We start from the raw sequence: 11,923 nt of genomic DNA, 5'->3' as shown, positions 1-11,923 counted from the left end.
CTTAATGCAATCCACACAAGTATCAAAGTCAGTAAAATCTAAGGAATTGAGCACCACATCTTTCACTAACTTTTTAATTCCATCAATAGAAATATATCCCAATCTCCGGTGCCACAATGTACAGGAATCCTCTTTCATAACACATCTTTTAGTGCCAGCGTGAACATGCATAACATTATTAGTGGTATTATTTTGTAAATTAAGGCAGTAAAGACCATCAGACAAAATACCATTTCCAACACATTCAGATTTATAATATAAATTGAAATATTTGTCTGAAAATGTAAAGGAAAAACCAAAGGGTATAAGTCTTGAAACTGAAATCAAGTTTCTAGAGAAACTTGGTACATAAAAGGTCTTTTCTAACTTTAAAACAAAACCATTACTTAAAACTAAATTGCATGTTCCAATAGCTTCCACATGTGAGCCCATCTTGTTTCCAGATAAGATGCTTTGCTCACTTGCCACTGGCTTCCTTAGATTTTGAATATCCTGGAAGGAATTTGTTATGTAAATTGTTGAACCGGAATCAATCCACCATGTGTTAAGATTAACATTAGCCATATTAGATTCATAACATACTAAGGAAATTAGATTACCTTTGTCATCCATCCATTTCTTGAACTGGCTACACTCCTTTTTCGTATGACCCTTTTGTTTACAAAAGAAACATTTGATGGAATCTTTCTTTATGGCAGCCTTGGGAGCCACGGGCTTTTTCCCTTTGTTCTTCTTGAATGGCTTGCGTTTCTTAGGTTGAGTGGTCAGGTGAGGTGAACACTTTCTGCTTGCTCCTGTAGGAGCCTGGCTTCCTCTTGAACACACATGGTCATCAATTCATTGATAGTCCATTTTTCTTTATGTGTGTTGTATGAAATTTTGAAAGGCCCATACTGTGGAGGAAGATTGTGAAGGATGTAATGAACCAGGAATGTATCAGGAATGATAACGTTGAGTTTCTTCAAATGAGCAGTGATGTCCCTCATTTTAGAAATGTGTTCTGGAACTCCTTTAACACTGGTGAGTTTTGTGTACGAGAACTCTTGGATGAGGTTGATGAACAAAGATTTATCTGAAGTGTCAAACTGCTCATCCATAACTTTGATAAAATCTTTCACCTTCTCAGGTGGCTCCACCGATCCACGCATTCCCATAGGAATTCTGGACATAATGAACATGATGCAAAGATGATTAGATTGCTCCCACTTTTCACGCAGTGCAATCTCAGCAGCAGTGCTAGTATCAGTGATAGCAGCTGGTTCGTCTTTCCTTATTGCATAGTCCATGTCAGTGCAAGCTAGGTGGAGAAGAACTCGTTCCTTCCAGATTTTGAAGTTGTCACTCCTAAGCTCAGGAATTTCACTTGTGATTTCAGCGTATTTAGAGGTGGATGAAATAGCTGCAAGAATAGGATTACAAAAATTTAGATGTTAAAAGAATTGAGGCTTTAATGAATTCATGTTTTACCAATAAAGAAACATGATGAAGATGAAAATTTTTATTAAATCTAAAATTGCCTATGGGCTAAATTTTAAATCTAATAAAATTAGATGAACTTTATGATAGATTTAATGAAGTATTTAATTTGGAAATAATGGAGGAATGAAATCTATCTTTAATTAAAATTTGTGATAACACTATTAAATCAAATCCTCATAACTCCCTGTGGGGTAAATTAAGAGAATTTAACTTAATATTTATCCTAATTAATTATAAAAATATAATAAAATCTCTGTGGGGTAAAATTATTATATCCAAATAATTAATTACAAGTTTTGTCCATTAAGGTGAATTTTAATTAATATATAATTTTATATAATTAAAGATGCTGTGGCTACTCCCTAATTATTTAAAATTATATTTTCACTTAGACATTAGGTTTTGGGCTCTACCTAAAAGTAATCTCGTTATTAACATAATAGACAATCACTGAGATTAGTGCTCCTAGTGTGGTCGTCCGAAGATCATTAAAAACCGTTCTAGATATGAGCATTTGTCCCAGGTTCATGTTTTCTTATGCCAAACCACAAAATTACTTACGTTTTATTCATATTTTATTCATTTTATAAAGTTTTATGAATATTTTATGAATAATTTTATGAAGTTTTATGAAACTTAATTGCTAAATAAAATATTCAACCTATCTTAATGTTTGAATATTTCTAAATTATATCTAGCACTATAAAAAGAATTTATGTATAGCATTTAAATCATACAAATCTAAATTAATTGCATTAAACATAAATTTGTCAAATAAATACAAAATAATACAATTAATGTATGATAATTAATTAAATGCAAATTCCTTAATATGAAATTAATGGCAAATTTTTCAAAATTAATTTAGACAATAAATTGCATAAATTTGGTAATATATAATTAAATGCACAAATTAATACAATTTTTACATGCCTAAATAAATCATGTAATAAATTACCAAATTAAACAAATTTTCATTTTCAATTTATACTATATATATGTATTAAACAAAAATGGAAAATTAACTAAATGCAATTTATTGACTAAATTAACACAAAAATAGGAAAATAATTAATATTCCAAATAAATAAAAATTTATAAAAAATTCGAAATTTTTTCCTTTTTTTTTTTTTGAAAAAATTACACTGCCAAACGACATGTCGTTTTTGCAAAAGGCCCATTCTGTAGATGACTGAAAATGCATGCAAAACGACACGTCATTTTTCCACAGGGGGAAAACGACACGCCGTTTACTCTCATGAAGGGCTGCCTCACAAAGCGAAAAATGACATGTCGTTTTTCACAGTGTGAAAAACGACATGTCGTTTACAATAAACGACAGCATCAACGCACCTTCCAAACGACACGTCGTTTTTTCCAAACGACACGTCGTTTTTCAGAAAACGACATGTCATTTTGTGTCGTCTTCTTCAGCCAACTGGGTCGATTTTTACCCGTTTTTCTGCACGCGGTTCCTTCGAACCCGACCCAAACCCGATCGAAATAGACAATTTCGACGACCAAAATGCGTGTTTTCATATCTAAAATGTTCTAAATCAAATAATAAAGAGATCCACATAGATTTTATGTACAAGAACACGAAAAATTATAAACTTTAATATCACGAAGTTAATCGGGTCCGAAAAAGTTTTAACTACGAATATAGTAATGTATATAGAATTCGAAATAAACACCGAAAAATAAAAATGAAAAACGGAAAAATAAACTTTATGTTATATATATATGCATTTATATATCACATAAATGAAAATGAATATTATGAATGTATTATACGATAAAGCATATATATATTATACAATATATATAAATATACATATACACGTAAATATACTGAAAAATAAATATATATATACAGTGTATAAGTATATAATATATATACGTATGAAAAAATATATATACATGAAATTATATGAATATGAGTATATATATATACACGAACCGAACGAAACAAATATATATATATATATGAATAGTGTATATATGTATATATATATGTATGAAACTCAAATAAAATCAAGGCAGAGATAAAACCGCTCTGATACCAACTGTTAGACTATAATGTAGTATATGTAATATAGCATATACAAACGATATGAAATGCGGAAAACAAACTGTAATCATATCAATAATATATGCAATGAAAGGATCCATATACCTCCAGCCATTGATCTTTGAGCTTCAATCCCTGCGATAGCTTCGGTATTGGAGTTCGGGCTTCCTCGCTCTCTCAACTTTCTTTAGATGGAATTTGCTGAATGAATTCAGAATCAGTGAGAAGCTCGGGGACCGAGACCCTATATTTATAGGTGAGATACTCCATCAGTATCTGCGCCACATTAATTGTCAGAATATTTTGACAATTAATTCAGGAAATCAAATGAGGTAATGAATATAGAAATCTGACCACATATAGAATATTACATAATTGATTTTGTCCAGATTCAATGAATATAAAATATTTATTTATCAGAAAATCAATTATTTATTTATTTCCTTAAATAGAAAATCATTTCCATAAATAGAAAATTCATTTCTATAATTAAAATATTCTAATAATATTTGCACCGATAAAATTATCACCCGCCAAATGAAAAATAGTGCACCAACTTTTACCAATGCATAATTGCATCGGCAAAACTTTTCAGTGATTATTTTGTCGGCTTAACAACGATGACTAATTTTTTGCTGGCAAAGAAATGCGCCAGTGTAAAGCAGTTTTGTCGGCGCAATTATGAATTGTGCTAGCAAAACCATCTTTATTGGCCAGGTGTTAGCGGTAGGAATTGCCAGCGCATTTGGCAAAAGGTTACCGACACATTGTGTCTAGTTTTGTTGATGCAAATTTATACTAGAAAAAGTCTTTTTTCTTGTTGTGACATTTAGAACTATTTTACACAATCTCATAAGAGTTATCTAACACAGTAATCTTATATCCTCTAAAAATTTGGATTTCAAATATTATCTTTACATAATATACTTAATATATTAATATCTTTCTTAACTTTTCACAAAAATTTATTATATTGTTGTATTCAATTAAACAATATAATTCATCTAATAATAATTTAGATAAATATTCGCAAATGCTAACCAAACACAATTATAATTTACAGACAATCATATTTTCTGTTTTAATATTCTAATTAATCAATTTTTTTTAAATACTTCATACCAAACACCTCTTAAGTATAGCATTACCCTAAACTATTTTCTCATTTTCTTTAACTTATAATTTTTTGAGAAAAAAAAAAACTATATTTTTGTAAAGTTAGCCAAAAAAAACATAGTAATGAAAATTTTTCATTTTTTTAAACGAAACTTGTTCTTGTTTAACACACACTATTTTTTATAAAAAAATTATATTATTACATTTAAAGAATTTTTTTTTTTTTACATTTTTACAATTTTTTATATAAATAACAAGAAAACTACATCAAAGTAACATGAAAATAACATTAAAACAACAACAACAACAAAAAATAACATACAGATAATAAAAAATCAACAACAAATTAACAAGAGTACAACATAAAAAGACCGTATTTTCTGTAAATAAAATCAAAAAAATTGTAAAAATATTTAAAATTCCGTAAAACCGTATTTTTGTAATTTTATTGTGGTTTTTGTGTATTTGTGAAATAATTCATTTATATAAATAGTGAAAATTACATCAAATATGGGATTTTATTAAAAAGTTACAAAAATGTGGCATTTATAGGTTTGCCACTCTTCTATGGTATTTTTTCACATTTAAGATTCTTTTTATAGTATTTGATGTGCCATATCTTTGTAAACCTAATATCTAAATCCATATTTTATGTTTTTATTTCTAGCTTAATTAGTTTTATTTTTTGGGAAATTTACATCATTTACTAACTTTTCCAATAATCTTACAACTATACTGTGACACGCTCAATATAACATTTTTACTGTTTTTTTTTTTAATTTGGCAGTATACTGCCTTGATTCAAAAATATGGACATTAGTTATAGGTTTTTATATATTATGTGGCTTATAGGTGTCTTTATGAGGTTTAACCTCTTCATTTTTTTAAAAAATAGTGCTTTAAAAAGGGATGATTTGACAACTTTATTATTACTTAAATATGAAATTGAAGACAACTCACCCATCACCCACGTGATTTCCATTCCCAAGCTTATAAATGTAATTTGTTTCTCTCTCTATCTCTTTTTGTGGGTTGATGTTTATAGAAAAATTCTTGAGATTGGTGTCAAGATAAAGACCATCAACTAAGAACTTTACATAAAACCCTTCTCTCCATTCTTCACTATTTCAAAAACTTACAAAGCTCATTCCTTTCATTCATTTTTTCACTTGAGTTTTGAGAGAGAAAATAAAGATATATATAGAGAGAAATTTTTTGCGGGTGTGCTGAGAGAAAAAACTTGAAACAATGATGAAGGAGTGTGGACGCTCTCTTGGTGAAGAGAGCATATCTCAGTAAGAATATCTTCAAGAAGAACAATACAGAGGAAGAAGAAGAACACCAAACAACTCAAACTTTCTAAGTAAAAAAAATCTCTTTTTTTCTAAAACGACATAAATTTTATTGGGTTTTTGTTGTTTTTACTAATTATGTTTTCTTTTCTTTTTTGGGGTTATAGTTAGCTCTGGTTTTGTGAGTGGTGGTATTGTATCTTTTGAAGGCTCTTATGGCATATTTTGTTATTGTTTTTTATGCTTGTTTTTTATATTCTTTATTTTTTTTTGTTGTTTTAGTTTTGTTTTAGTAGTGTTTTCTTATGTTTTTTTATAGGATTGGGAATCCAAGTACACCCGATCGGAATACTACCATTCTAGAGTTTTTTAATGCTTGTTTTTATGTTCTTATTTTTTTTTGTGTTGTTTTAATAGTGTTTTTTTTATGTTTTTTATAGGATTGAAAATCTAAGTACACCTGATCGGAATACTACCATTCCAGAGTTATAAACTCTGGTTAATACTCTGTTATTGAAGATATTAAAAAATTTCTTACTGAATCCCAATTAAATATGTTTTCAAAAACTGTATTGGAAGTTGTTTTTGATTGCGTAGAAGCTGTAAACTTTCTTCAGTGTTTCCTTGTCTTTGTATGCCTGACCTTTTTCAACTTCTGGTTGGTGTTTGTCTGTTATTAGCTTCGCGTTGTTGATGTCGATTTCTGGATCTAGTTTTTTACTGTTGTTTTCAAGTTTTTCTACCATTTTTTTAGCAACCAGCTTCGCATAGTCAACTATGTTGAATTTGTCGTTTTCAAATTCTCTTGTTTTTGACTCTCCTCCTACTTCTAATTGGTGTTCCAATGTGTATGAGTCTGTTGTTGGTGTGTTATTTTCAAGTGTTATTGTGTTGTTTTCGAGCATTGTCACATTCTCTTGAAATAATTATGTTCTTTTTCCCATTGTCCATTGCTCTTTATGAGAACTAGTATAGATTCCATGTCATGTCATTTTTCATAATATTTCATTTACGTGGTATTTTTTCCATATTAAAACAACAGTAAAATAACACTACAAAACAGTAATTTGTTGTTGATTTAGTAATTTTTTCTCTATGCCAGATTTTATGGTTTTTTTCCTAGTATTTCTATAATTCTGGTGTTGATTTGTTCGTCCCCAACCACGAAGGAGAGGTGCTATTTGTGTTTTGTTACTGTTTACAGTATAAAAGTAAATATATTGGGCCTGGGCAGTATAAAAGAAATAAAAATGGGCTTGGACAGTAAAAATGTAAAGTTTGCCGTGTCCCAGTATTTTTGAAAATATTTAGTAAAAAAACAGTATTTTTGTAAGTTTCCCTATTTTTTTCTTTAGTTTATTTTACAACTACATTTTACGATTTCTTTTTATTTAGGAAATTTACACCAAGTATTAACTTTTTTTTTTCAAACATTATATTTATAATTGGAATTATTACATAGAAAATATAAATTGACATTTTATTTACGAAAATACCTCCATAAGGTAAAGACAACATTTATACATTTTATGTGATTATAATTACCAAAATACCACTTATACTATTATCACTTACTCAATCAGACGATGGTTGCAGGGTGGTTGTTGGGTAGTTGGCCGAAAGTTGCATTAGACGAAGGTTTCAATCAGACGAAATAACTGTTAGCAAAATATTTATGCAACTGTTGTGAAACATAAAAAGTCAGAACCGTGTTTCCACGTACGTAACTCTATCCACATGTCTTTTTATGATTTAATATGAACAAATTCACCATTAGAAATTTAGAAAACATCAAAAATACAACGAGATAAATATTTTACTATAGTATTGATGTAATTTTTTTTGGATTATACTTGAGTTGGATTGTTTGGGAACTCCACTTCAACTTTTTGAGATCTGCCTTTCATGGATCTAAAAATTGAAGTCAGGAGATTAGTTTTATGCAAATTAAACTGAATTTCTGGTTGAATTTTAGTTTCGTAGTAGTTTTTCTATATTTTTTTTATGAATTCGAAACAACCCATGTTTTGATTGATTCTGGTCATCTCAGGTGAAGTCACCGGAATTAATGGTGGTTCTTTTGCTGGTTGAATTTTTCGTTTCGGTTGCGTTGGGTTGCTGTGTAGTTGCGCAATAGTTGCCCAGGAAGCATGGATTTCGGGTTGAAGGTGTGTAAGTGGTATTTGTGTAATTTTTTTTTTATTTGGACTGTATATTTATTTATTTGGCCAGCTGGAAGTATTTTTGTAATATTGTTACTTTTTTTGATTAAAATTGAAAAAAAAAAAATCCCTTTTATAATTTGACAAGAAATTTTTTATATTTATACTCTTTTCTTAATTTTTTTTTCTTTTTTACTGTTTTTTACTTATTAAAGCTTCAAAAAAGTCTTTTTTTTTGTCTTTTTTATATATTTTTAGTCAATTTTAGCTCTCTTTTTTCTTTTCATTTTTTAAGTCAGTTGCTTACTTTTTTTTTCTCTCTCTTCTCTCTCTATTTTTCTTTTTCTTTTTTTCTAATTTCTCTTTGTGTCTCTTTTTTTTTAAATTTTTTTTTTCTTAAACTATTTTTTTTTTTTATCTTTGTATATATATAAATGTATATAATAAGTGTATGTTTTTATGTCTTATTTTTTTAACTCTCTTTTTCTCTATTACAAAAAAATTAAGAGCACTCCTCCTATATTTTTCTATCTTTTACACGATTAATAAAAGTAGTATATTTTTTTGGATGTTTTGTAGTTTATTTTGAGTTAATTTATGAATGATTTGTATATTTTAACAATCTTGATATTTTGTTTAATCTATAGTTGCATATAATAAGATTTTCTATAATATGAGATTGAATATTATAATTACAATACTTAAATTAATTTTTGGATTTTTTTGAGCACCTCTATTTTACCGTACTAGGGTTGCATTTTTTGTTGTGTTTTGTCTTTTTTTTTTTAAGTTTCTCATATTATCTTTTTATAGAGTCAAAACTAAAGTTATAAGTTTTTATGAATTTTATTTGCACCCCATAACATGATAAGTACACCCTATTAGAAAAATACTTATATAAATATTTAAATTATTCTTAATATATTTTTAACATCTTCTCCTCGCATTATTTTATGTTAATTTTAATACTTATTTTGATTTTATTTTGATTTTTTTTTTCTAAATCATGTATATATATTTTTATTTTTTCTAAGAAAATTTTATATAATTTTTTGTCATAATATTTAAAATAAAATTTATTTTTATTTTAATAAGTATATTTTCTAAGAATAGGAATTAATAAAAAGTTAAAAATAAATTAGTACAGTTAAATATATAAATTTTATATAAAGTAAAAATATTTAAAATGGGGTGTCTTTAGAAGTTTTTAGGGTGTAGATAAAATTTCTAGGGTCAAAACTGGTTTCATAGATTTATATGATTTTTTATAGGGTCGAAACTGGTTTCACATGTTTTGAGGGTTTTCTAATGGGATTGCTTCATTTTATGATTTTTTGATTTTAAGTTTCTTTATATTTTTTTTTTCTAAATTTAAAACTGGTTTTCACATTTATATTATGTTCTTAAATTATTGTTATGTGTTGTTTTTGATTATTTTTGTTAGTATTTTTTTTTAAAATTATTGTTCAAAACTGGTTTACATATTTTGAGAGTTCTCTAATGGGATTGCTCTATTTTATGATGTTATTACAAAATTTTTATTTTGAGTTACTTTTTTATTATTTTCATTCTAGGTTCGAAACTTACACTTATATTTTGTTTTTAAATTATTGGTATGCATTGTGTGTTGTTTTGATTATATTTGTGATTAGTATTATTTTTTTTTATATATTCTTGTGTGTTTTTTTCATTTTTCATTTTTCATTTGATTGTCTGATGAAACTGGTTTCACTTAACTTTATTATTTAACATTTATTATTTTTTATAGCGTCAAAACTGGTTTCACAGGTTTTAACTGTTTTATAATGGGATTGCTCTATTTTTATGATGTTATTGTATATTTTTTAGTTTGTATAAAATTAGGTTTATTGTTGTATGATATTTGAACAACAATTTTTGTTTTATTTTAAATAATTAGTTTTCGACACACATATTATTTTATTATTTTCATAACTTGTTTTTTTAAAGTAACTAGTTTTCATAACTGATTTTTTTTTATTATTATTCAAAATTGAGTTTTAAGTTTCAATTTTTTAATTTGATTATTTCAAGAAACTAGTTTTTATTTGTTTGTTTTTATTTTAGTTATCTTACTAACTGGTTTCTCACATTCCATTGTTTTTTTTTTGTTATTCTTTTATGTTTTTTATTGCATTTTTGTCTCTTTAATTTTCTTTGTTTTTTTTTTTTATTTTCTCTTTGATTTTAATTGTTGATTCTCTTTGTTATATATGCTGCATATTGTATGCTTAAATCAACTCTGGTTTTTGAGCAAGCAAATAAAAAATTAAATGCCAAAATAAATAATGAAGTTAAAAGTTTGGCTAATAGGTATTGATATAAAATTTGTATGTTTGAGACTGGTTTTTAAATGGGTTAATTTCACAAATGCACAAAAACAACAAAAATACGGTTTCACGGAATTTTAAATATTTTTACGATTTTTTTGATTTTATTTACATAAAATACGGTCTTTTTATGTTGAAATTTTGTTCATTTGTTGTTAATTTTTTGTTATATGTATGTTATTTTTTGTTGTTTTTTTGTTGTTATTTTGATGTTATTTTCATGTTACTTTTATGTTGTTTTCTTGTTGATTTTATGTTGTTTTCGTGTTATTTTTTGGAAAACCGTAAAAATGCAAAAAAACATTCTTTGAACGTAAAATGTAAATATTTTACAAAAAATGATGCCTTATGTAATTATTCCTTTTTAAATTTAGTATTGTTTGTAAAAATTTAGTTATTAAACATTGTATATTTTTCATTATGTTATTGATGAAACTGTTTTTTGACCTCTTTTAATGAAATAATTTGTTTCTTTTAATATTGATGAAAATGATTTTTGAAGTTAGTATTATTTTTAGATTATAATTTTTTTTCATTGTCTTATTGATGAAACTATTTTTTTTTATTCTTTTAATGAAATTATTAATTTCTTTCAATGTTGATGAAACTGATTTATAAAGTTTGTATTATTTAGATTATAATTTTTTATATTATTTTTTTTCAAGATGATGTTGATGAAACTGGTTTTTTTCTACTGCTTTTAATGAAATAATTAGTTAAACCAAAAATAGTAGTAGTTTAAATAAAAAAAAAAGAACAAGTTTAATTTCTGTAAAAAAAAAAATAGCATCTACAGTTGAGATCATTTTTTATTTATTTATTTTAGTATTTTTATTTTTTTAAAAAAAGAAAAAGAATAAAAAAGAAACACAAATTTAAAATTTTTTATGACATTCCTCATGACTTTTTTCCATATTTGTAGGTTTTTTTTTTTAAATATCATATTTAGTATAATTAAATTTTTATGTCATATATATCAAAACTTATCTTTATGAGGTAATTACACTCTATACCCTTTTTATATTATCTTTTTTTTTTACTCTTTTTTAAAATCTATCATTTTTTAAATATTGTACCAATTTTGCCTCTGTCACTTCAAGATACTCTCCATGTGACTCTCTTATGTCAGGCTATTTTGAGTACAATACATATAAAAAGAAGTATGTTTCAATTAAATATAAAATTAGAGGTAAATTTGATTAATTGATTGATAAAAGTGATATTTTTCAACTTACCCCTATCTTTATTTTTCCATATTTTTATAAATAGCCCATATAAATACTACTGTTTTTGGTGTAATGGATCATTGTTACATAAGTTTTGATTTTGGGTTTGGGCGAGTTTGTGAAGTTATATCCAATTAAGCCTTCTTAGGAGAGTTTTTGAAAAATATCAAATTTTGAATCAAATTTGATTTGTGGCATTTTGAAGTATGGATTGAACTTGAAGTTTTAG

At 26.3% G+C, this 11,923-nt stretch overlaps 1 long non-coding RNA gene across 1 annotated transcript; it reads right to left on the bottom strand.

Annotated features, from left to right (window-relative positions):
- Nucleotides 1–220: 220 nt before the first annotated feature.
- LOC133039946 (uncharacterized) lies at nt 221–630 on the bottom strand. The gene is made up of 2 exons (XR_009688892.1): nt 600–630; nt 221–492 (listed from the first exon to the last, which is right to left on the bottom strand). It is a non-coding gene; the product is annotated as an uncharacterized LOC133039946 (long non-coding RNA).
- Nucleotides 631–11,923: the final 11,293 nt, after the last annotated feature.

The sequence above is a fragment of the Cannabis sativa genome, chromosome 1 (assembly GCF_029168945.1).
Source record: "Cannabis sativa cultivar Pink pepper isolate KNU-18-1 chromosome 1, ASM2916894v1, whole genome shotgun sequence".
NCBI classification, from domain to species: Eukaryota; Viridiplantae; Streptophyta; class Magnoliopsida; order Rosales; family Cannabaceae; genus Cannabis; species Cannabis sativa.
The sequence above is the reverse complement of the archived record's forward strand: the minus strand, read 5'-3'. Positions and strand labels throughout refer to the sequence as shown.